Source organism: Meles meles, chromosome 5 (genome assembly GCF_922984935.1).
Source record: "Meles meles chromosome 5, mMelMel3.1 paternal haplotype, whole genome shotgun sequence".
Taxonomy (NCBI): Eukaryota; Metazoa; Chordata; class Mammalia; order Carnivora; family Mustelidae; genus Meles; species Meles meles.
Genome location: NC_060070.1, coordinates 47,973,654 through 48,000,981, shown reverse-complemented (window position 1 = coordinate 48,000,981; position 27,328 = coordinate 47,973,654).

The window sequence follows — 27,328 nt, the reverse complement described above, 5'->3', positions numbered from 1 at the left end:
GCTGTGGTTTCACATTAGTAAGCTGGATGGCCAGTGGCAGGCTAGCCCTGTGGGAACACCAAGAATGGAGAAAGAATGGAAGGGAAAAAAGAACTTCCTGTTTCTTCTCTAAAATGAGTTCCCATTTCCTAAAGCTGTATGCTAAGTAAGAGGAGAGGCAGAGTGTGGTAATTGTTATGAAGGTTCTCAGATGGGGATTAGGAGAAGGACGACTGATCTGCATCAAGAAAAACTGTTGAATAATTGTAAACAACACAAAATATACCCCATATTTAGTCAACTGAACAGCAACTAGAGTTCAGCCTGCCATTATCTTACAAAAAAGGATCTCCTGAGTGATGGGGTAAGGAGACTCAGTGAGCTACTGTTTGTACCATGTCTGCTTCTGCCAGAAAAGGGAGGTCTTTTTTTTTTTTTTTAAAGAAACTGGTAAATTTAATATTCACATCTTTTTAAAAAAAACTCTCAAGGAGATTTAAGAAAAGCTGAGAAAAGACTGAGTTGAAATCAGAAGAACCTTGTTTGATTTATGCAATCAGTATTTTAAAATTCCAAACAAGCAATACATTTTTATTAAGCACTTGTTTGCTCTTGTATTATATTCTACTCTTTAAAGATTATAAGAAGAATGTAAAACAAGATTCCCCTACTGTGAGGGAACTTGACTCCAATCTAACAGCAGAACCAGAGCAGGTAACCAGACATGGAAAATTAGAGAACCCAATTGTTTGGAAATATCAGCAAGAGGATGTCAGAGATGGACTTACTGGAACAAAGGTCAGTAAAAAATAATTAAAAGTTTGATTCCTAAAATATGTTTAAAGAAATATATTTTTATTGTTTATGGGTGCTTAAAGAGAATTATGCATTAATGAAACCTTTAACAAAGAGGTAAATGAAATCCTGCCTAAATGACCAGTTACTTGGAAAGCCATGCCAGTAAATCCCCAGTCAGAAAGAGCACAATCTTGGAAATAGCCTATTTCAATCATTCCCACACCCAAACCATAGTCACAGCATTCCTTTATTCTCTAGGTCCCTGTCAGGTTATTCACTGTTATCCACAGATGGGCACCCAAAGATCTATTTTCCCAAAGCCTTCTCATAGAATCTCAGCTTCTTCCAGCTAGCTGCTCATTGCTGTCAAAGCCATGGGAAACTATTCCTGGATCCATTCTGGGCGAGCAAGGGTGGATTCTTTATTCTTCAGAGTAGGATATGTAAAGGACAAAAAAGACCCTGCTTTTGACAATCAATGCCCATTGCTTCTTTTTTTTAATTATTTGTTTATTTGTTTATTTACAGCATAACAGTGTTCATTGTTTAGGCATCACACCCAGTGCTCCATGCAGTACCCGCCCTCCCTATTACCCACCACCTGGTTTCTCAACCTCCCACACCCCCCCCCCCCCGCCCCTTCAAAACCCTCTGGTTGTTTTTCAGAGTCTATAGTCTCTCATGGTTCATCTCCCCTTCCAGTTTCCCTCAACTCCCTCTCCTCTCCATCTCCCCAAGTCCTCCATGTTATTTGTTATGCTCCACAAATAAGTGAAACCATATGATACTTGACTCTCTCTGCTTGACTTATTTCACTCAGCATAATTTCTTCCAGTACCATCCATGTTGCTACAAAAGTTGGGTATTCATCCTTTCTGATGGAGGCATAATACTCCATTGTGTATATGTACCACATCTTCCTTATCCATTCATCCGTTGAAGGGCATCTTGGTTCTTTCCACAGGTTGGCGACCGTAGCCATTGCTGCAATAAACACTGGGGTACAGATGGCCCTTCTTTTCACTACATCTGTATCTTTGGGGTAAATACCCAGCAGTGCAATTGCAGGGTCATAGGGAAGCTCTATTCTTAATTTCTTCAGGAATCTCCACACTGTTCTCCAAAGTGGCTGCACCAACTTGCATTCCCACCAACAGTGTAAGAGGGTTCCCCTTTCTCCACATCCTCTCCAACACACGTTGTTTCCTGTCTTGCTAATTTTGGCCATTCTAACTGGTGTCAGGTGGTATCTCAATGTGGTTTTAATTTGAATCTCCCTGATGGCTAGTGATGATGAACATTTATTCATGTGTCTGATAACCATTTGTATGTCTTCGTTGGAGAAGTGTCTGTTCATATCTTCTGCCCATTTTTTGATATGATTATCTGTTTTGTATGTGTTGAGTTTGAGAAGTTCTTTATAGATCCTGGATATCAACCTTTTGTCTGTACTGTCATTTGCAAATATCTTCTCCCATTCCGTGGGTTGCCTTTTTGTTTTGTTGACTGTTTCCTTTGCTGTGCAGAAGCTTTTGATCTTGATGAAGTCCCAAAAGTTCATTTTTGCTTTTGTTTCCTTGGCCTTTGGAGACATATCTTGAAAGAAGTTGCTGTGGCGGATATCAAAGAGATTACTGCCTATGTTCTCCTCTAGGATTCTGATAGATTCCTGTCTCATGTTGAGGTCTTTTATCCATTTCGAGTTTATCTTTGTGTACGGTGTAAGAGAATGGTCGAGTTTCATTCTTCTACATATCGCTGTCCAGTTTTCCCAGCACCATTTATTGAAGAGACTGTCTTTCTTCCATTGAATATTTTTTCCTGTTTTGTCGAAGATTATTTCACCATAGAGTTGAGGGTCCATATCTGGGCTCTCCACTCTATTCCACTGGTCTATGTGTCTGTTTTTATGCCAGTACCACACTGTCTTGGTGATCACAGCTTTGTAGTAAAGCTTGAAATCAGGTAACGTGATGCCGCCAGTTTTGTTTTTGTTTTTCAACATTTCCTTAGCAATTCGGAGTCTCTTCTGATTCCATACAAATTTTAGGATTATTTGCTCCAGCTCTTTGAAAAATATCGGTGGAATTTTGATCGGAATGGCATTAAAAGTATAGATTGCTCTAGGCAGTATAGACATTTTAACAATGTTTATTCTTCCAATCCAAGAGCATGGAACAGTCTTCCACCTTTTTGTGTCTTCTTCAATTTCTTTCATGAGTATTCTGTAGTTCCTCAAGTACAGGTCCTTTACCTCTTTGGTTAGGTTTATTCCCAGGTATCTTATGGTTCTTGGTGCTATAGTAAATGGGATCGATTCTCTAATTTCCCTTTCTGTATTTTCATTGTTAGTGTATAAGGAAGCCACTGATTTCTGTACATTGACTTTGTATCCTGCCACATTACTGAATTGCTGTATGAGTTCTAGTAGTTTGGAGGTGGAGTCTTTGGGGTTTTCCATATAAAGAATCATGTCAACTGTGAAGAGAGAGAGTTTGACTTCTTCCTTGCCAATTTGGATACCTTTTATTTCTCTTTGTTGTCTGATTGCCGTTGCTAGAACTTCTAATACTATGTTGAACAAGAGTGGTGAGAGTGGGCATCCTTGTCGTGTTCCTGATCTCAACGGGAAGGCTGCAAGCTTTTTCCCATTGAGGATGATATTTGCTGTGGGTCTTTCATAGATAGATTTTATGAAGTTCAGGAATGTTCCCTCTATCCCTATACTTTGAAGCGTTTTCATCAGGAATGGATGCTGGATTTTGTCAAATGCTTTTTCTGCATCAAATGAGAGGACCATGTGGTTCTTCTCTCTTCTCTTATTGATTTGTTCTATCACACTGATTGACTTGCGAATGTTGAACCAACCTTGCAACCCAGGGATGAATCCCACCTGGTCATGGTGGATAATCTTTTTAATGTGCTGCTGGATCCTGTTTGCTAGGATCTTGTTGAGAATCTTTGCATCCATATTCATCAGTGATTTTGGTCTGAAATTCTCCTTTTTGGTAGGGTCTTTGCCTGGTTTGGGGATCAGGGTAATGCTGGCTTCATAAAGAGTCTGGAAGTTTTCCTTCTGCTTCAATTTTTTTGGAACAGCTTCAGGAGAATTGGTGTTATTTCTTCTTTGAAAGTTTGGTAGAATTCGCCAGGGAATCCGTCAGGTCCTGGGCTCTTGTTTTTTGGGAGGTTTTTGATCACTGCTTCAATCTCATTACTAGATATCGGTCTATTCAGGTTGTCAATTTCATCCTGGTTCAATTTTGGGAGTTTGTAGTTTTCCAGGAATGCATCCATTTCATCTAGGTTCCTTAGCTTATTGGCATATAACTGTTAGTAATAATTTCTGATGATTGTTTCTATTTCCTTGGTGTTAGTTGTGATCTCTCCCTTTTCATTCACAATTTTATTAATTTGGGCTTTCTTTCTTTTCTTTTGGATTAGTGTGGCCAATGGTTTATCAATCTTATTGATTCTTTCAAAAAACCAGCTTCTAGTTTCATTGATACGTTCTACTGTATCTCTCGTTTCTACCTCATTGATCTCTGCTCTAATCTTGATTATTTCCCTTGATTTGTTGTTGATTCTCCAGTTCCTTAAGGTGTAGAGACAGCTGGTGTATTCTGGATTTTTCAATGTTTTTGAGGGAGACTTGGATGGCTATGTATTTCCCCCTTAGAACCGCCTTTGCTGTATCCCATAGGTTTTGGACCGAAGTGTCTTCATTCTCATTGGTTTCCATGAATTGTTTAAGTTCATCTTTGATCTCTTGGTGGATCCAAGCATTCTTAAGCAAGGTGGTCTTTGGCTTCCAGGTGTTTGAGTTCCTTCTGAACTTTTCCTTGTGATTGAGCTCCAGTTTCAAAGCATTGTGATCTGAGAATATGCAGGGAATAATGTCAGTCTTTTGGTATCGGTTGAGTCCTGCTTTGTGACACAGTATGTGGTCTATTCTGGAGAAGGTTCCATGTGCACTTGAGAAGAATGAGTATTCTGTTGTTTTAGGGTGGAATGTTCTGTATATGTCGATGAGGTCCATTTGGTCCAATGTTTCATTCAATAATGCCCATTGCTTCTTAAGGCAAGATCTAATGCATTATTTTTCTGGAAGAACTCATCACCATTTATCATGAAGAGGTGAAAGAATAAAAGAGGTAGAAGGAATAGTTTGTGTCATGTATACGTAGGTTTGTGGTGCTAAGGTACTAGAAAACGGTGTGTTCATCAAATAGGTTTTCATGTATTCTTTCTGAACTAACATATCTATGCTAACTCTTTAATAAAGAAAAATCTTAGTTTCCTATAAAAGCACATAAGATATTTTCAGTTTCAATTTTATCAGAATTATCAGAATTTGTCATTATGGGAGACCCCATAAGGGAGATATTATACTATTAAGACACTCTTTTTATAATTCTGTTCTTTTGAGTCATCTGCTTGCACTCTGAAATATTTTTATCTCTCCAGCAAATGCTCACATTTCAGTCTTAAACTAGAAATATTTTTAAAAGGTATTGTTTTAAGAAGATATAAAATGACTTTCAAAATAAAACTTTTTAAAGATTCTACTTCATGCAAATGAAAAGCCTAAATATAATTTCAATGCTGTATAATGAATAAAATGAGAAACTCTCACAAAGAAATTTAAAAAAATCCTAGTCCCAAATGAAGACCTGCTTATTTGTGTCATTTTATTTCTGTTGAGACCATAGTAACAAGGTAAATGACTAAGACAGATATATTGTGTTTTCCAGAATGGGAGCATTCCTTTGCTTTTATCTTACTAGTTTACTATTAAGATTTTATATTAAAACTAAAATATAATATAGCATATTATATTAAATATTGGAATAAAATGTTTTCTGTTAGATATATTTCACCTCCATATTCAGAAATTTAAAGTAATGAAATGTGTAATTCAGTGAGATTAGCAAAGGGACAAGGGAGTACCACTTGAGACAAATCTCGAATATAAAAATAGTTCTCAAATGAATTTGTCATTCCTTCATCTGAAAAACATTTATGCCAGACACTATTCTAGAGAAACAAAACTCAGAAAGGTCTACTGTTGGCCCCTGGTCTCAAGAAATTTACTAGCTGGCAAAAAAGAGAAATATGTAAACAATAAGTGAGGTCCTTGGAGTGAGAACTAATCCAACGTGACTGATGTCCTCCTAGGAGGGGATTAGGTAGGACACATAGAAGGACACCAGATACATAAGTACAGAGGAAAATCTGGTAAAGAGGCAGCAAAAAGGCAATCAGCTGCAAGCCAAGGAGAGCCACCTCAAGTAAAACCAACCCTGGCAGCACCTCATTCCTGAACTTCCAGCCACCAGTACTGAGAGAATATACATTTCTATGGTTTAAACCACCCAATGTAGGATTCTGTAGCCCGAATAAATTACTACAATGCCACGGTCACCCAACCACCCCAGGACCACCACCAACAGAAAATTCTGATTCAGCTGAGGTTAGGCAGGCACAAATATGAATGTTTTAAAAGCACACAGATGAATCCCATGCAGCGCTCTCAGGGCTAGATCTTGAAAAAGGCAGCTACAAAAGAGAACAGTGTGCTTTACGAGAGACATCGCCTTCTGGCTGCATACCTTCACCTATCTTCTGTATATGATCTCAACCTCCACTGTGCTGCTGCTGCTGTCTTGGTTTGGAGAGGTTTGGGACCAAAGATGACTGCTCTGACCTGACCCCAATCGTCACATAGATGGAGCAGAGCAAAGGAATAGGAAGTCTGTTAGGCCCGTCAATTAGGATGGGCATCCTACATACATTCCTGCTATGACCCTGCAATTCAAATCTCATGGATGCTCTGTTGCACCAAACATTTCCACTTGGCTGTGCCTCTCTCTTGAGGCTCCTTTTCAGTTCTCTAACTCTGGGTTGTAGTTCAGTTTATTGAGCACTTCTGAAAAAAAAAATCACTTCCTTATCTGGGAAGTTCCTGCAGAAAGAATTCTTTTACAGATCAGGGTCTTCAAAATCTGACACTAATGATGTAAAATTGTCCCAAGGCCCCTGGGCACTTAGTAACAGAGTGAGCCCTCAAGCAAAATTGTGAGGTTAGAGAAATCTGTCTTCAACATTTTAGCCTCTTCTGTTTGCCATGATCTCAGTGAGGCCACTCACTAATCTTGGCTCCAGAAGTAGGTGGTTCTCCTGCATTCTACTGACATTTGATTTGGAGAAAGTTCTTCACTCACCCAGTACTTACTGAGTTTCCTCTCTATTGCTGCTGGCCATTGAACTAAGCGATAGGGATATACAGTAATATTTTCTGCTCCTAAAGAGATTATAGTTGGGGACAGGGAGAGGGGATTCAGCAAATACTGTTACCAAAGAAGATATAATTACACAGAGATTTTTAAAAGGAGCAAGAGTAGAAACAAGGGCAACCACAAACCCACCTGAGGAACGATCTCAGGCGAAGGGAAAAAGCCCTCTTCCAGGCTCAAGCCAAGGTGGATGCGGCTAGCTCAAGAAGTGTCAGCTGGTGCAGGGCAACACAGAGTGTAGCAGACTCCTCTTTGGAACGAGGTGGGAACCAGACTACTCGGGGCCTCCATCACGGAACTGGAATGGGGGCAGCATCCTGTGCATGAAATCATCTGGTTAATGAGAAAAAAGACCAGCACATCGTTTCGATGCCAGTGTGATCTTAATAGCACAGATTCACTGGCTACGTACATTCCAAATTCTTATTGTATGTGGTGATAGAACCTGGTTTGCTGATATAACTGTTGTTGAGCACAAAACAGTATTTGAAATAGCCCCAAGCACAACAGATTTCTTTCTTAAGCAATCCACATGAGAATGTTTTTTTTTTTTTAATTGTATCAGATGTCACAGGGATGACATCCTTTTATCCACCATCTGAAGTGAATATGATTTTTTCAGCCAAATTTAGCAACTGGAAAATGTTTATACATTTAGGAATGTAACTTCTCTGAAATAGCAATACTGAAAGTAGATATGCTCTATGGAGGGCTTTTCTGAGCGGGCCTTTTGTAGAAGACTTGTCTGTACTTGCCTGGCTTATCTCCCCCTTGAAGATGAAAATAATACCTAATCCTGGCATAGGGACTGTTTCAGGGCTGGTTACACCCGGTCCCCACCTCTTTTCTCTTCGAAAGCAAAACTCTGCATTTCCACCTAAACAACAGCCAGTGAGGAGGCACAAAGGCTAAATGGGAAATTAACTTAGAGTGGGTGAGACAGACTACTAAAATTTTGACTATCCTACTAAATTTAGCCAGGGAAGATCCATCTATGCCAATTTAAAATGGTTCCCAGGAGCTGCCTGATCACACTTTTCAGCAAAAGACAGAGGACCAAAATAGAGAAAGGAAATGTAGTTATTCCCTGCATCGAAATGTGCTTCTAATTAAGGTGTCTATGCACACCCTGCTTTACAGAAGAAATAAATAGCTCCTTTCTCCTGGACAAGGATTACTATGTTTTCTGATGAATTCACTCTGGCTTGCTGACTCTTTCCTCCACTTAGCCATGCAGACCCAGATGAGCTGGAGCTGCAAGAGGGGAAGGAAATTCAGAACTGCCATTATGTCAGGGGGAAATCCCACCGGTATTTTTTCTTTTTTCAGTGAATTTCAGTTCAATATTAAAATGCACCAGGTACACTTTATTTAAATGTATGAAGTCAATTCCTTCTTCTATAGTACTTCTCTCGCTAGCTCCAGTTCTGTGTTGCAAAGACTGCTTTATCAACATAATTAGTGGTTTCTTATCGCAAATATGTTTTCTTTCATGCTTCAACTACCACCGGCATAAATAATATTGTTAGAAATAAATGATCACACAGGTGTGACTTTGATCTGGAGATTCTGAAGATGGTATTTGCATTATTTTAGAAACAACCACCACATAGGGTGTGTTTTCGGTTGTTTTGCACATTGCCATAATTATACGACCTATGGTTTTAGAATCAGGACTCCGAAATAAATATGCAGTTCTACCCCTGACTTTCTACATAACCTTGACAAAGACATTTACCATGCCTTGGCTCAGTTCCTCTATCTGTAAAACAGGGATAAAAATATTGACTTTACTAATAGGGCTATAATTCAGATTAGTTATCCCAGCTTTGCAAAGTGCTTTCAAAAATCATCAGGCTGCAAAAATCACACTCAAGCAAAGGATATACTTATTCTGCCCATCCTTCTAAATACCATCCTTTCCCACTCACAGAATTCATTCTCTTCTCCCACACAATAGATTATCTCAGGTGAGGAAAAATAGCCTAATGGTGGGTGTCATCAGGCACCCCTTCTGAAATAATCTCATGAAATGTGAGGCAATACATAAATGAGTAACTAAAACAGAGTTAGAATTAGGTTCTGATAACCAATTACCTCTTTTTATTAAGACTATACTGAGTTTTTTTAGACTCCTGGTTTTTGTATATGTCAATATTGTCATCAGACTCATCATCATTAATGTTTATTGAATGTTAACCAGATGCCAGGACTAGTTATTTACCTTATTTAATCCTCATTTAACCTGGAATAACTCATTTAATCCTCAAAACAATGCAGGGAGTGAACTGTCATTATTATCCCCATCTTACTAGAAAGGTAGCTGAGGTTTACAAGGATCAAATAACTTGAAGTCACAGGACTTGTAAGAGGTAGAATTGGAGCTCAAATTTGGTTCTAACTGGTCCCAGAGACAAAGCTTTTTTTTTTTAATTAAATGTTTATCTTATTTTTATTTCATTTTTCATTTTTCTAAGTAGGCTCCACTTCAGGGCAGAGCCCAACTTGGCGCTTGAACTTAAAATGGTGAGGTCAAGACTTGAGCTGAGGGTGCCTGGGTGGCTCAGTGGGTTAAAGCCTCCACCTTCGGCTCAGGTCATGATCCCAGGGTCCTGGGATCGAGCCTTGCATCAGGCTTTCTGCTTGGTGGGAAGCCTGCTTCCCCCTCTCTCTCTGTCTACCTCTCTGCCTACTTGTGACCTCTGTCTGTCAAATAAATAAATAAAATCTTTAAAAAAAAAAAAAAGACTTGAGCTGAGATCGAGAGTCAGACACTCAATTGACTGAGGCACCCATATTTTTAAAGATTTATTTACTTATTTTAGAGAGAGAGAGTACAAGCAGAGGGGGAAGAGGGAGAGGGAGAGAGAAGCTCAAGCACACTCCACACTGAGCATGGAGCCCAACATGGGGCTTGATCTCATCACCACAAGATCACCATGTGAGTCAAAACTAAGAGCCAGCTGCTCAACTTACTGTGCCACCCAGGGGCCCCAGAGACCCATCTTTTCATAACTCTGCTATATTCCCATCATGTAGCCTTTGTGACTAAATTACACAGCAACCAAAAGTAGAAAATATCTATGGAAATCAAGACATCAAGAAACGGATGTTACTGCTGGTGTAAAAAATGCTGCCAAGACATCAAGACATCAAGAAACAGATGTTACTGCTGGTGTAAAAAATGCCCCAAACCAAAGCAGCTCTTAAACAGTCAAACAAACCTATGCTCAGCTGAAAGAGGAAAGTTAACCTTCAGAGAGAATATAGTTAATTCTTCCAATTGAACAGTAGCAGCATGAATAGAATATACTTTTATATTGAATATATCTGACATATTATTTTTCACATCTCCCCTAAATTATTTAAAAATATAATTAATGCTTTTAAAATAAAAATTAAATCTGTAAGGGTGATTAAAAAGACACTGCATTAAGTTGAGCATTAAAATAAATGAATTCTAAATTTCCTTCCATCTCAAAAGTTCAATGATTCTCTGAATGATTGGTGGAAATATATATGAATTGAACTGCACTGTTCTGTGCATATACTGTATGAGATCACTTTTACATCTCATGGAAGCTTTTTAAAACTTCTCTATTCCCCATTGGTCTCCTTTAATTACTCAGAATTCCTTCCTCTCACAAGGTAACTTTTTTTTAAAAAAGATTTTATTTATTTATTTAACAGAGATAGAGAGAGAGAGAGAGAGATCACAAGGAGTCTGAGAGGCAGGCAGAGAGATCAGAGAGGCTCATGTTGGGCTTGATCCCAGAACCCTGAGACCACGATCTGAGCCAAAGACAGAGGCTTAACCCACTGAACCACACAGGCTCCCCTCACAAGGTAACTTTTATTCATTCTGAGATGAATAGACAATTTGTGATCCACACCAGATTTTTGATACTAAAAGGGGACCAAAAATTTGAAATTATATATTTTTCTGAAAAACATTTATTTATTGAATAAGATAGTTTTTTAAATGTCATTGGAAGATTTATAAATAGTTGTACCTAGAAGCTATTTCCAAAATTAAAATTCTTTATGAAAATTAAAAAGACATGCATTTTTTTAATAAAGATTTTATTTATGTACTTGAGAGAGAGAGCATGAGACGGGAGAGAATCAGAGGGAGAAGCAGACTCCCGGCTGAGCAGGGAGTCTGGTGCGGGACTTGATACTGGGACTCCAGGATCATGACCTGAGCCGAAGGCAGTTGCTTAACCAACTGAGTCACCCAGGCATCCAAGACATATTTAAAGCCCAGGCATATTTAAAGCCAATTTTTCAAAACTTCTTTATATTGATAATCTCAATATTCAAAATAATATAAACAGAATAACCAGTGTCTGAGCTATATCTATTCTAAATACTTACTGTAATGCTAGTATTTTTCTTAAAAAATTCAATATTCTATAATTTCTTCTTCATGAAATTGTTTACAATCTTTAGGATGCATTCAGTTTATATATTTGAAATTTTTGACACTTTCAATTGACTCTTTTCTGTCAATCACCGTAGTTTTCATCCAATGAGTTCTCTAAACTTATGATCCTTTTCAAAGTTCCAATTGATTTAGATGATACAAAATTTTAGTCTTCCTCAATTTTATTCCATTCTAGCAAAGAATATAAATTCATTGTTAAGAGACAATTCTCCATGTGTATCCCACATTATTGCATGTCTTCAGAGTGACAAGAGAGTATCTTTTGTTATAGACTACCTTTTCAAGGATGTTTATTTAAAGAACAGCCTTGGAAGATAGAGATAATGTTTCTCTACAGAGGACAGTACTAGAAGATAAAGATAGTATCTCTCTCTGAAGCAAAATGAGGGCATATTTACTGACCATTATAAAAGATTCAGGCCCTCTAATATCAAGATTTCTCTCCTATAATACAATTATTCTGTGCTCTTTGCATCAGATATGAGAATTGAGGCTTAGGGAATTAATACCAAAAATGTCAGTACTCTGACTATTACTATTGTTATAAATACTAAACTCTCCTTCATCTCTGACCCAGGAGGCTTATGTCTTTTAGCACCATCCATAAAACTGGCAGAACAACATATGAGCTTGAATATAAGGTCAAACTTCGGACTTTGTCACAGTTCTTGCTAGCTGGTGTAATGAAAATAGCATGCTGATGGAGGCATGGATTTGTAGAAGAAAAAGAGGGAGAAATTCTGGGGTCAATTAAAGGAATTTGAGGTAAGTCTGTAACTTACTTGGACAACTGGGCAATAAATGGTCCTTCAATTCATCACCCATTAATGAGGAAAATTGAGAAGGTGGTTGTATATTGAGAACTGGGAAGTCAGTTCAAAGATAGCTTCCCAGAAGAGAAGATGGCTGCAGAGGAGAAGGGCCCTAGACTTGCCTTATCCCATGAATACAACTAGGTAACACCTAAATACATAAAACAGCTAATAATAAACTTATGGAACTAATTGATAAGGAAAGAATAAAAAAAAATACAGCAACAGTAGGGGACTTTAGCATCTCACTTACATCAATAGACAGATTGTCTAAATAGCAAATCAACAAGGAAAAATGGCTTTGAATGACACACTGGAACCAGATGGATTGAACAGATATATTCAGAATATTCCATCATCCTAAAACAACAAAAAACACATTCTTTTCAAATGCACATGAACTACTCTCCAAAATAGATCACATATTAGGCCACAAAGCAAACCTCAACAAATTAAAAAAGACTGAATTCATACCATGCATCTTTTCTGACAACAATCCTATGAAAATAGAAGTCAACTACAAGAAAAAATCTGGAAAGAAGACAAATACATGGAGGTTAAATAACATGCTACTAAACAATGAATAGGTCAACCAGAAAATAAAAGAGTAAAAAGACACATGGAAACACATGAAAATGAAAACACAGTGTTTCAAACCTTTGAGACACAGTAAAAGCAGTTCTAAGATGAAAATTTATAGCAATACAGTCCTACTTCAAGAAACAAGAAAAATCTCAAGCAACCCAACCTTAGACCTAAAAGAGCTGGAAAAAGAATAACAAACAAAACCTCAAACCAGCAAAAGAAAGGAAATAATAGGGATTAGAGCAGAAATAAATAGTGTAGAACCTAAAAAAATCATAGAACAGACCAATGAAACCAGAAGCTGGTTTTTTGAAAAAAAAAAAAAAATCAATAAAATTGATAAACTGCTAGCCAGGTTTATCAAGCAAAAAAGAAAAAGCACCCAAATAAATAAAATCACAAAGGAGAGAGGAGAAATAACAACCAACTCCACAGAAATATGAATAATTATAAGAAAATATTATGAAAAACTATATGCCAACAAATTGAACAATATAAAAGAAGTGGATAAATTCCTAAAAATATATAACTTACCAACACAGAAGCAAGGAGATATAGAATTTTGAACAGATGGATTACTAGCAAAGGAACTGAATCAATAATCAAAAAACTCCTCTAACAAACAAAAGTCCAGGGCTACGTCTTCCCAGGAAAATTCTACCAAACATTTAAAGAAGAGATTCTTCTGAACCTATTCCAAAAAATAGAAAATGAAGTGAAAATTCCAAATTTATTCAACAAGGCCAGCATTACCCTGATACCAAAGCCAGTTGAAGACACCACAGAAAGAGAGAAATATAGGCCAGCATCTCTGATGAATATAGATGCAAAAATCCTCAACAAAATACTGGCAGACCAAATCCAACAATATATTTTTTAAAAATAATTTATCATGATCAAGTGGGATTTATTCCTGGGTTGCAAGGGTGGATCAATATCTGAAAATTAATCAACATGGTACATCACATCAATAAGAGAAAGTATAAGAACTATATGATCATTTCAGTAGAGGCAGAATAAGAATCTGACAAAGTACAATATCCATTCATGATAAAACCCCTAAAAATGTAGGTTTATGGGGAATATACCTCAACCTAATAAAAGCTATATATGAAAACCTACAGCTAATATCCTCAATGGGGAAACACTGAGAAATTTTCCCCTAAGCTCAGGAACAAAGCAGGGATGCCCATTCTCATTTTTATTCAATGCAGTGCTGGAAGTCTCAGCCACAGCAATAAGACAACAAAAAGAAATAAAAGGCACCCAAACTAGTAAGGAAGAAGTAGAACTTTCACTATTAACAGATGACATAAAATTATATATAGAAAACCCAAAGACTCCATCAAAAAAATGCTAGAACTGGTAAACAAATTCAGTAAAGTCACAGGATATAAAATCAATGTACAGAAATCTGTTGCATTTCTATACACCAATAATGAAGTAGCAGAAAAAAAGATTAGCAAAAAAATCCCATTTATAATTGCACCAAAAACAAAACGATATCTGAGAATAGATCTAACCAAAGAGTTAAAAGACCTATACTGTCTAAACTGCAAAATGCTGAAGAAAGAAATTGAAGATGACACAAAGAAACAGGAAGATATTCCAAGCTCATGGATTAGAAGAACAAATATTGTTAAAACATCTATACTACCCAAAGCAATCTACACATTTATTTCAATCCCTATCAATACTAAAAGCATTTTCCTCAGAACTAGAACAAACAATCCTAAAATGTGTATGGAACCACAAAAGACCTTGAATAGACAAAGCAATCTTGAAAAAGAAAAGCAAAGCTGGAGGCATTATGATTCTGGACTTCAAGTTATATTACAAAGCTGTAGCAATCAAGACAGAATGGTATTGGCACAAAGACAGACACAGAGATCAATGGAACATAACAGAAATAAACCCACAATTATATGGTCAGTTAATCTTCAACAAAGCAGGAAAGAACATCCAGTGGTAAAAAGACAGTCTCTTCAACCCAAATGGTGTTGGAAAAGCTAGTCAGCTACATGCAAAAGAATGAAACTGAACCATTTTCTTACACCATACAAAAAAATAAATTCAAAATGGATTAAAGACCTAAATGTGAGACCTGAAACCAACAAAATCTTAAAAGAGAGCATGGGTAGTAATTTCTCTGACATCAGCATAGCAACTGTTTTTTGTTTTTTTGTTTTTTTTTTTCCATATAGGTCTTCTGAGGCAAAGGAAACAAAACCAAAGTAAACTATTGGAGCTACAACAAAATAAAAAGCTCTGTACAGCAAAGGAAACAATCAACAAAACTCGAAGGTAACCTTCCGAATGGGAGGGGATATTTGCAAATAACATATCCAATAAAGGGTTGGTATCCAAAATATATAAAGAACTTGTAAAACTCAACACTCAAAAAACAACACAATTTTAAAAAATGAGAACACATGCACAGACATTTTTCCAAAAAAGACAAACAGATGGCTAACAGACACATGAAAAAATGTTCATCATCAGTTACCATCAGGGAAATACATATCAAAACTACTATGAGATATTACCCTACACCTGTCAGAATAGCTAAAATTAGCAACACAGGAAACAACAGGTGTTGGCAAGAATGTGGAGAAAGGGGAACCCTCTTGACCTGTTGGTGGGAATGCATACTGGGTACAACCACTGTGGAAAAGAGTACAGAGGTTCCTCAAAAAGTTAAAACTAGAACTACCTTAGGACTCAGCAATCACACTAGTGGGTATTTACCCAAAGAATACAAAAACGCTAATTCAAAGGGATACACGCATCCCAATATTTATAGAAGTATCATTTACAATAGCTAAGATATGGAAGTAGCCCCAGTGTCATCAGTTGATGAATAAAGATGTGGTATATATATAATAGAATATTATTCAGCCATAAAAAGAGTGAAACTTTGCCATTTATATCAATACGGATAGAGCTAGAAAGTACAATGTTACGTGAAATAAGGCAGTCAGAGGAAGACAAATATCATACGATCTCACTCGTATGTGGAATTTAAAAAACAAAACAAAGAAGCAAAGGAGGGAAAAGAGAGAAAGAGACAAACCAAGAAAGACTTAACTAGAGAGAATAAACTGAGAGTTATCAGAGGAGACATGGGTGAGGGATGAGGTAAGCAGGCGATGAGGATTCAGGAGTGTACTAGTCATGAGGAGCACCAGGTAGTTGATGAAATTGTTGAATCACTACATTGTACACCTGAAACTAATAGAATAGTGTATGTTAATTAACTGGAATTAAAATAAAAACTTTAAAATAACAGAGATAGTTGCCCCAAAGGTGCCTAGGTTGTTGTGAACCTTCATCCAGATGGGTATGCTTTCTTAACAATTAGGCTATCAACCTTAAGTCCTCCACATTGTAATAAATAGTATTAAGATTCATCTTGGAATTGCAGGAAGTTCCATCCCAACAGTTACAGAGATGAGCATCTACACGGAGTGTGAGAGAAGGCAAATTTTCAGAAACTGTGGCAGAAACCAACTAATTGTTAGTGTTCTGCTTGGATCATTTGGGAGACAAGAGGTGGGGTACTTAAGGATTATTTAAAAAAAAGAATGGCAATAGGTGGGACACCTTATTTCTTCCTTCCTTCTGCAGGAACCCCAAAGTTTGCAACCCAAACTTAGAGCCATTCAGAGATGATAGAAAAAGGTCTCAGAGTTTTTGCAGTGGGTCCTGGCTGGATTTGGGTGATCTTTAACCCTTGTGGAGAGATTTCTCTGAAAGAGATAAAATCTTAGGGGGAACTACAGCTGAGTCACTGACTAGTATTCAAGCTCTAACAGCCCAGTTGGATTTATAATGCTGATGAAAGGGAAATCAGTGGAGAATGAAAAACTAACCCAAAGGACTCTAGATATATTTTTTACTGTCAGCCTCATTGCCCTGGAAAACTCCCTTAGCTTTTATGTTAAAATTGAAAAAAAAAAAAAAACTCAAGAAATGATACCATAATAATGGGGCAGCAAGTGACCCAGACTAAAGCAGATTTTTTTTTTAATTATTTTGTGTGAGTCAAGAATAAGTCACCAAAATATGCAAACCCCATAGCCCTAGCCTGTAAACAATATGGCTGTGGCTACTAAATCAAGGAGTCCTCAAGGCAGGAGTAGACAAATGTTGCAAATAATAACCTTGTCACTCAATGTGGGGCTGTGGAGGAGATGGTAGTAGGAAGGCAAAACATTGGAAATTTGTCTGGTTGAGTTGCTAGCAGTGGATACACCTCTTGAAACCAAACATAAATATGTGTTGGAGTCATAGAGCTCTCTACCTAGGTGCTCCCAGATCCCTTCTTCCCTCTCTATTCCACCTCAGTTGTTTAAGAAAATTGATTAGGTGTGGGGCTGAGGACTCTTGGTCCCCAAAGGCAAATCAAAAGCCAAATACAACCATTTGAATACCCCAGGGAATTTTGGAATGGGAGAGAATTCAAACTTCTATGGCTGTCTTGGCTGTAGAGAATCAAATCATGATCCTACTTAGACACATGGACGGAAAAGGCACTTGGATTTAGCTAATGGGGTTTGAGCTGGGTTTGCAATGTGGAAGAACAGATTTTGTGACACACTAGGAAACTTTGGGCTAATTTGTTGCTATTTCTTCTATATCTGAATATATAATAAGAGTTGAGGTGTTATATCATAAAGGCCAGAAGGAAGTCTCCCAGTTGCAAAGAGTCACATGGAGAGAAGTAATAACAAGACCTATAAATTTATCTTCGTATCACTTCCCTGTCCCCTCCCATATGGTTCAACAGAAAGAGTATAGCATCCCAAGGGGAAGAAGGGAAATGACAGCCTTGACTTAGAGATAGAGGAGTAGTAAGAGACACAATATCTCACAATACTAACTCTATATGGCCAGTGGAAAAGGCTAATGGGAGCATCAGACGTACTAATTTCAAATGCTGTTCCCAGTACACTGGCTGTACAGACATTGTGACTATCAAACCACTGCTCAAACTGGTATGATGTCTCAGACGTTGACAACACCCTCTTCTCTAGCTCACTGGTACCTTTGAACACAAATCAGTTCACATTCATGTAGCATGGCCTTCAGCATGCATTTACAATATACTCCTTGGGAATATCTTTATGATGACCTAAGTCTCCTACCATTTGCCAGCCGTGGGTGAGTCAGGATTAGGACAAATGCCTCTATCCTTTGATATCCAAAGCTTTCACTGTGTAGATAACATCCTTTGGTTGATAAATGAGAAGACTCAGTTTCAGCTACTCTAACTGCAATGTTATCACATTTCTGCCCCCAGGGGTGGCTGATAAACACTGATGAAATTCAGGGGTCTGTGGAGTAAAGTTTCCTGGGACTATGTGGGTGGAATCACAATGTATATTCCCTTTGGCCGTCAAAGAAAAACTGCTGTTTCTGGCCTCCAACTACCAAAGAGGAGATCAACATGTTATTTGACTCTTTAGTACTAGAGACAGTACGTGCCTCACTTGGGCATTCCACTTGGGAGTTGGTATCAGCTAACTCGCAAATTAGTATCCATGGGGTGGGGGTCCAGATGAACAGGTTGCATTGGAAGTTATCTGGCAAGATGTGGGAGGCTCTCAACCTTTGACCCCACATCGCAAAGAACCCTTCTGAGCTACAAGCTTCTGTAACTGATGATTTTTCTCAATTGAGCCAGTCTCCATCCAAACGTGTCTCTTGTAGTTTTAAATTTGTCACCTCCCTGACATGCTTATTAGGAACATGCTAGCTTACTACTGAGGACATGTTGAAACTGAACACTTGACCCATGGAGGCCTTGTGACTCTCCACAGCCTGATACTGTCATTTTGGGGTGAGAATGACTCAATTAACAACACAGAAAGGGCCTAACAAGTCTTGGTTGTCACATGGAAATGGTATATTCAAGAACACAGCTGGCATGGCCTGAGTAACATCTCAGCTTTACATGGGGGAAAAAAAATGACAGCTGTTCCTTTGGGGGAGAGTTTATCCTCTGCTTTACCATCTGAAGGAAACTGCTGGCTCATTGGCTCCTTCAGTTCACTGCCATTCACCCAAGTGCCTGTACCTAGCTAACTAATGCTCTGGCTAAGTTGAAACCTAATAGTGTCTGCTGGCTGCACGGCTTTTCAACCTCAATACCAGCTATGCAAACTAAAAATGGACACGGTTGCTCCACTGAGTAAGTAGAACACCAAATACTCATGGCTTGAGCAAATATCCTTTTTAATGAACTTTGTTATATTTTTATTAACTCTTGGACTGTTGCCAACGGCCTGGCTTTTTGCTCTGCCACTTGCAAAGCTACAGACTGAACAACTAAGGACAACCCCATATTTTCCACTCCAGTTGAATAGGCAATTGTGTCAATACCGTTTTTTAAATAATCCATCCTTTTTCCAGTAAATTGAACCTCCACTCATAAAATACAAACTTCTCATAGACCTTGATATTTCAAACTATTTGTCTCTCCCTGCGCCCATACTGATTATGGTATATGAGACACCTGGTAATGAAATGTCCCGAATCACTGTTCATCCATTTCATGCATGCTTCCTATTTTGAAGCATTTATTTTTTGGTCTGCACTTTAGGATGATTTTATCTAATGCCCCCCAAATTTTGTTCCTGGAATTTCATTTAAATTACATATTATTTTGGGAGAATTTAGATTTTAAATAATAAGAAGTCTTTCCATTTCACGTGTTTTTCCATTTGTCCAAATATTTTTTGTTTGTTTTCTCATAAGGCTATAGTTTTCTTTCTATAAGTCTTGTGCTTTTCTTATCAAATTTTGCCAATTTTTAAAACTGTTTTCTTCATGAGTATACGTGTACTTGTTCATAGATATGACTGTTACAGATGAAATATTCCCCCCATTACTATTTCTAGGTCTGTATTGCAAGAATAGAGGAAAACAATTTGTTTCTCTTTTGTCCAGCTACCTTACCAAATTTCCTTATTAATTTTTGTGGTGTTTCACTAGATGGTGATTGGTTTTCAAGGAATAAATCTGGAAAATAAATCTGCTTATTTCTTCTTTTCCAGCACTGTTTCTTTCATTTTCTTATTGCACTATAGTTGCTACTCAAAAAAATGCTGAATAGTAACAATCATAATAAGAATCTCTGATTAGTTACAGAGACTATCCAACATAGGGCTAAGAGCATGATTTCTTAAGCATTAATACATAACTTTGAACCACAAGCTTGCCACTTTCTGTTTGTGTGTTCTTGGGAAAGTTATTTAAGCTTTCTAAGTCTATCTATTATATTTGGTCTTGATTTTAGTGAAAGTTTTAGTGTTTTGCTGATTAGAATGGCATTTATTCTAAGTATATGGTAAAAAATGTAATTAAGTAGTTTCTTATCCAGTTTTACTGAGTTTTTATTAGGAAATACTACTTTATTAAATGTCTTTTTAACACCTATTTATATGAGCACATGGTCTTTTGCTGAAGTTATAATGGATTATGCTGATATTGAATCACCTTTGGATAGCTGACCTACCTCTTAGTAATAATGTATTATTATTTTGATATATTTTATTTTCTATCATTTTATTTAGAGTGTTAGCATATATTGATAAATGAGTTTTGTTTTGTTTTGGGTACTATATTGGTAATTGGTCAAGTTTTGTTATTAAGTTTGTGAGATTAAAATAAAGTAGGAAAATTGTTAGCTTCTTTAATGGCTTGAAATAGTTCAAATAACCTGGACTAAACTTTATTCTGTAAAGGTTAGATAAAACTTGAGAACCCATCTGGCCTTGGTGTCTGTCTGAATGGTACATCTTTATTCACCTTTTCAAGCTTGTCTTTTGTAACTGGTCTTTTCAAGGATCCTATATCTTCTTAGATCAAATTTCTTATTTTATCTTTTGCTAGAAAATTATCCATCTCCTCCAGATCTCCAAATTTGTTGTGAAAATATATGTATGGTCTTTCATAATTCTTTTACATTTCTTCCGTGTCTGTACCTCTATTTTCTCATTCCTAATCTTGTATATATTTTGCTTGCTTTCTGTCTCCTATCATCGGGTTTATCTGTTTCATTGATATTTTTTAAAAACTGTATTTTAGACTTACTTTTTCCTTTACTATAGAGTTTTGTTTCTTAGCTAATTAAATCCAGTTCATCTTTTAAATTTTCCTCTTTCTATTTTCTTTTGGTTTCTTTTGGTATTGTTTTTCTAATTTATAAAGATGAATTCTTAGCTCCTTTATTTTCTATTTCTCTTCAATATTGAGGACATTTAAGACTATTGATTTTCTCCGGAGTGCAATTTTTGCTGTGTTTGGTAGATTTGGGAGTGAAGTATTCTCATTTTCTTTGCTTCCCAAATGACATGTCATTTCTTCTTTCATTTCCTCACTGGCCCAACATAATATTTCTAGAAGTATGATTATAAATAGTTGGAATTTCTGGTTATCTATTTACTATTCATTTCAAATATGATAGATTTATGACCAGAGTTTGTGATCTATAAAAAGCTGAAAATACCATAAATAAATTTAAATTCTGTGGTCAAATTCATGATCAGTTTTTGTGAAATTTCCAGAAATGCATAAAAATTATTATTCTGTTCTTAAGGAATATAAAGGCCCACTTATACCTATAAGATTTAATGTATTAATTATATGATTCAATTCTTCTATATCTTTGCTATTTAATTTTGTCTACCATAATTTTTAAACCCTGAGAGTGGTATACTGAATTTGCATACATTCAAATGAATGAATGATAATCACTGTATTCAGGTAAACACATGTGAATTGGTAAGTATTATTTGTAGAGTGTTGATTAGGATTGCATTCAATAGTGAGTATGAGAAAGCCCAACAAATGGTGACTAAATAGCAACTGATTTATGTAACAAAAGGTTGTATGTAGGCAGGAGGTAGGTCTATGGGCTGTACAAGAATTCAAGAGTACCATGAAGAAGGCAGGACCCTTGCTTTTCTCTTCTGTCGTCCTTACTAAAGACTGATACAGTTCTGGGATGGCTTCTATGCTGCAGGCAGCAGAAAGGAGGGAAGAGAAGAGATGGCACCAACGGACTTCAATGGTTATGTCTCATTGGCCAGAACTGAGTCACAGGGCTGTCTATAGTGAAAATGGAGTCTGACAAACATAAGCTTCTTAGCTTTAGATTTTCCAAAATGGAGGAAGACAAATAAAAAAAAAAAATGGAATGGCTATTCTGGTAGTCAACCAATAATATCTGCCACACATAAGAACAGTTAAGACATATATTCAGAATTCAAAGTTTTAATATTTGCTGCTTCTTACTTTCCTCAGTGCTGCTCCAACATCCCTTCATCTTCCCTCTTCATTTTAAAAAGTTGTAAGAGTTAAAGACATTAATACCTAACTTAGGGTATTCTCTAGTAATCAGAAGAATTGAAGAGGAGACCTTCAAGAGTTACACAAAGAATCCTTTTGGGATTTTGACTGAAGTTACATTAAATCCATAAATTGGTATAGGAAGAATTCAAGTGTTATAACATCTTCCATGATGAGCATGGACTACTATTATATTTTTAAAATTAAAAAAAAATGTAATGTTTTATAGTTTTCTAAATATAGGTTTGATACATTTATCATTAGATTTATTCTTAAATATTGTATTTTTAATTATTATAAATGGTATCTTTTATAGTTATTACTACCCTAATTGTTTCTGGTTTATAGAAGTGTAATCAAGTTTTATGTATTGAGCTTATGTTCAGCTACCTTGCTCAACTCCCCTATTATCATTATTACTATTATTTTATTATTATTACTATTATTATTATTAATAATATTACATGGGGGATTTCAAGTAGACAATCATATCATCTGAAAATGACCTTTTTTCTCTTTTCTTATTTTTATGATTTTTAATTAATTCCTTTTTCTATAGAATTCGTTAGAAACTCCTATATAACTGTTGAACAGAAGTAGTGATATGTTGTTGAAATAAAGTTTAAAATTTTAAGAGAAAAATATAGATGAATATCTTTTGAACTTTCTGTAGAAAATGATTTCTTAAACTACCACAAAAATATTTAATAAGAAAGAAAAGATTAAAATTATAAGAACTTTTATAAGTCAATAATAAAACTACAAAAATAAATGAAACATAGGCAAAAGACTTAGACAGGTATTTTACAGAAAAGAAAACATGTATTACTAAAAAGTGTATGAAGTCAGTCTCAATCTAACTAGTATTCAGAGAAATGTGGGGGAAAAATAGGAGGAAAGTTATTTTACATTCATTAAATGGGCAAAAACTAAAATGTTGACAATATCAAGTATTGCATAGATTGTAGATCAGTGGACTCTCACAAATTGTTGAAGGGATGTAACTTGAAATAATTGCTTTAGAAAACAATTTAGCATTAATTTCTATAGTTGAATATTTGCACACCCAACAAATTAGCAATTTCACCCTACATATTTACCCAAGTGAGGTTTAGCAAAAGTATACCACAAAACACCTAGCCGCAGCACTATTAATGACAGCACAAATCTGGAAACAATCCAGATATCCACTGACAGGAGTTTGACTAAACTATAGCAAAATCAGATAAATATTAAATATCAATGAAAATAAATGAGCAAAACTACAGGTAACACATGGATGAGTCTTATAATGATAATGATGGGTGGAAGAAGGAAGTCCCAGAAGATACATACATTATGATACCCACCTTGTAAAATTCAAAAAGAAGCAAAACTAAATAAAATATTTAAAAAATTAGGCATATAATATTTTTTTTCTTTAAGAGAGGACAAGGAGGGGCGCCTGGGTGGCTCAGTGGGTTAAAGCCTCTGCCTTCAGCTCAGGTCATGATCCCAGGGTCCTGGGATCGAGCCCTGCATCTTTGCTCAGCAGGGAGCCTGCTTCCTCCTCTGACTGCCTCTCTGCCTACTTGTGATCTCTGTCTGTCAAGTAAATAAATAAAATCTTTAAAAAAAAAAAGAGAGGACAAGGATAAACAAAAAATTTAAAGTAATGGTTATTCCAGGGTAGGCAGAAAAACAGAACTGTGAACAGCAGAGAGGTATATTAAATTCCAGTTCTTGAGTTGGGCAATAGATTCATGTAATTTGATCACATTGTTAATGAATATATTAAGTAAATAAAATAAATGAAGGCCATGAATAAGCAATGATGGCAATATGTCATAAAACAAAGGTAATAATTAGTCCCATGTGGTGTCTTCAGATGAAAAATAAATAATAATCATAATTATAAATAACAAAAACAACAAACAAATAAATAAAATGAATTCCATTTACAACTTCCATCCTGCTAAACTGTGGAAAATTTAAACTCAAGTATTTGGAGGATTTCCCTACCCATGCCCCATAAATGTCTTAGGGTCTCATCAGAATACAAGCATTGGGAAGACCCCTCCAGTCTCCCAGCAGCTACAGTTATTACTGAGATTCCCACTGTCCAAATTAGTTACATGTTGTTCTTTTATCTCTATGTCATGCTTTGTAGTCTATACTACAAGCAATTTTTCCTTCCATTCTGTGACACAATCCTTCCTAGAAGCAAAGGAACACAAAGTCTTTGATACCTTCTAGGAACTAAGCAAGAAAAGACAAAATACAGAGAAAAGGTAACAAATTTATACCTAAAAAAATTACTCTAGACACCACTAAAAGAAAATGTAGCCTCTATTATATTTACTCACCTGTGAGACATACTTTAGTAAGGCTGCACATCTTTCCCCATTTCATATTTTCTAGGTCAGATTTGTTACATTCTTCTGAATAAATTAAGAAAAATCTTACTTGCTGTGGCACTAAAACATTTGCTTTGCCTCTAAATCCAACTTTTTGGTGACTGAACTTGAAGAAAAATTTAATTACAATTTTACATGTAACCTTGTTCACTTCCAGAATCAGAAACAATTGCAATAAATGAGAAAATGAGTAAAGGCATAGAAAACAAATTAAGGAACTGTCATATCAAAAGGGAAATGGGCCTTTTGGCAAATTGTTTTTATTGCTTTTTTTCCTATTTATCTGAACATAGAGTTTATTAGTATTGTATTGTCAAATGAAGCAGCTGATTCTAATTCAAGTTTATTATTAATATTATCATTCATTCATAATAAATTTATAAGTCAAATAAGTATTTCATAATATTTGCATGATCCAAACTGTGACCTACATTACAGCTATTTAATGAAGGATGATCTTGGGTCAACTTGCTAAAAATCAACAGTGCTTGCCCTTATAACATAACTTCATTCTCTCAGCCTGACATGTTTTTCTTACATCGATTAATGAGCTCTTCTATTTTTGTCTTTTCCATGTTTAACTTGCAAAGAGAAAAAAACATCTAAGTTGATACATCTGAGTGTCAGGTAGAGAGGAGCTGTGGAGCAGAGAGGATTTTGAGTGGAGAATTAAATTTGCAGGAAAGCTGTGGGATGGTAAGGGTCTAAGCTATAAGAATAGAAGAACTCTCCCATTAAGGGAGGAAGCAGAAGAGAAGAAAATGGGCATGTAAGTGCTTTCCAGGATGTGATCATATGTGAAAACTTACTTTCATTTACCAAGTGTAAGATACATCAATTTTCCAGCCCAGAACAGAACAATAATAATAAATACAAATTTTCATCTGTCTTTAACATAGACATTTTCCCCTTTTATTTTTGTATCTCTCAAGCTGACAAAGGAAAACTAAAGAGTAAATGTGGATCAAAAAGGTGTTTCTTGAATTAAAGCTACCCTTAAACATTTGAAGAAACAGATTCTAAATTTTTGAATGAACATAAGCACATTGAATATGTTTCTAAAAATCTTCATGGGGGTGCCTGGGTGGCTTAGTGGGTTAAGCCTCTGCCTTCAGCTCAGGTCATGATTAGGGTCCTGGGATCCAGTCCTACATCAGGCTCTGCTCAGCAGGGAGTCTGCTTCCTCCTCTCTTTCTGCCTGTCTGTCTGCCTACTTGTGATCTCTGTCTGTCAAATAAATAAATAAATAAATAAATATATCTTTAAACATCTTTGTGGACAAGTATCATTTTTCATGGGTATAACAAATTACACTGTAAACAATAGGCTTGGGTCTTGTGAAAACAATGTACTCTAGTGATATATATGCTATATTAACTATATATATGAGTATGTTCACATACATAATAATATAAATATCACGTTAAGTATTAGTCTTCATTTTTATAAGATTACTGCCCTGACCTTTTATGTCATTTTTCAATGGTGTTTGATTAATTAATTGGAATAATTAAAAAAGAAGACAAACACATCCTAACAACTGGCCAATAATATGTCTCAAGTTCAAGTCCATGCATACCCAAGCCTCTCCTTTTTTCAGAAGTAACAGATCACTTTTAAAACTATCAGTGCAAACTTATAATTTTATTTCATTTTTATAACCACCACCAAATATACGAGGTCCATGAGATTTTGCCTCATTCATCAAACATCTCATATATATCAGCTCTAAGTTTTCCTGGCCAAACAGTGTCTCTCCCAAATTTAACACTACCTGACTCATTAGCACAAATGGCACAAAACACTAATCCTGAAAAGGAAGCTGTGATCAGAACTGACCACCCATTTGCCCTTAGAGTATTTGAAGGAAACTTGTCATGCCTCTCAGGCACTGCCAGAAGTCCAAAATTCTCAGACCTCATAACCACAGAGTACTTGATACAGCTCTGTCCATTCCCTAATCCAAAATCTTTGCCCTTCCAAACTTTTGCACTGTACTCTCCTAAACTCACTATTCAACTCTCCTCTAGAGCTTCTCTCCTAGATATTAATTTCAGCTTTTTCATCTAACAAAAATTTAGCTACTCCCTGAAAATGCTGCGTCCTCACAAATGGCTGCTTTTTTCTCTTATATCCCATCAAACACCACAGGACTGGATATCAAGTTAGTGTCTCTAATCTTCATTGTTGCTTGTCAAAAATGTCCTTTCTTCCCACCTTCCATAAAAAAATCTCCAATCTTTGAAGCATAGTCCATTAGACTGTACTCCATCATTCTACAGTGGTATAGATGGTGATGCTATAGGCACCCTCAAACTTTGGATCCCTCTCTCTCATTTCTTGTCCACTCCACTATTATTTTCCACCATTACTTCTGTCATCATTCTTAGTGAGCTCTGTATTCCTGTTGATATCCATTTAACACCCAGGCTTCTCATTCACTGACATCCTTATTTCCAACTTTTTTTTTTTTTTTTGGTCTTTTCTACTTAAGCAATCCAATCTCAGGGTTGTGTCTCAGAAATATTCATTAACAATTACTTACTGCATCATTTCCCAAATCTTACTCTACTAATTTCTATCTTTCCAGATCATGAACAGGCATACCTTTGAGATACTGCAGGTTTAGTTTCAGATTACCACAATAAAGTGAATATCATA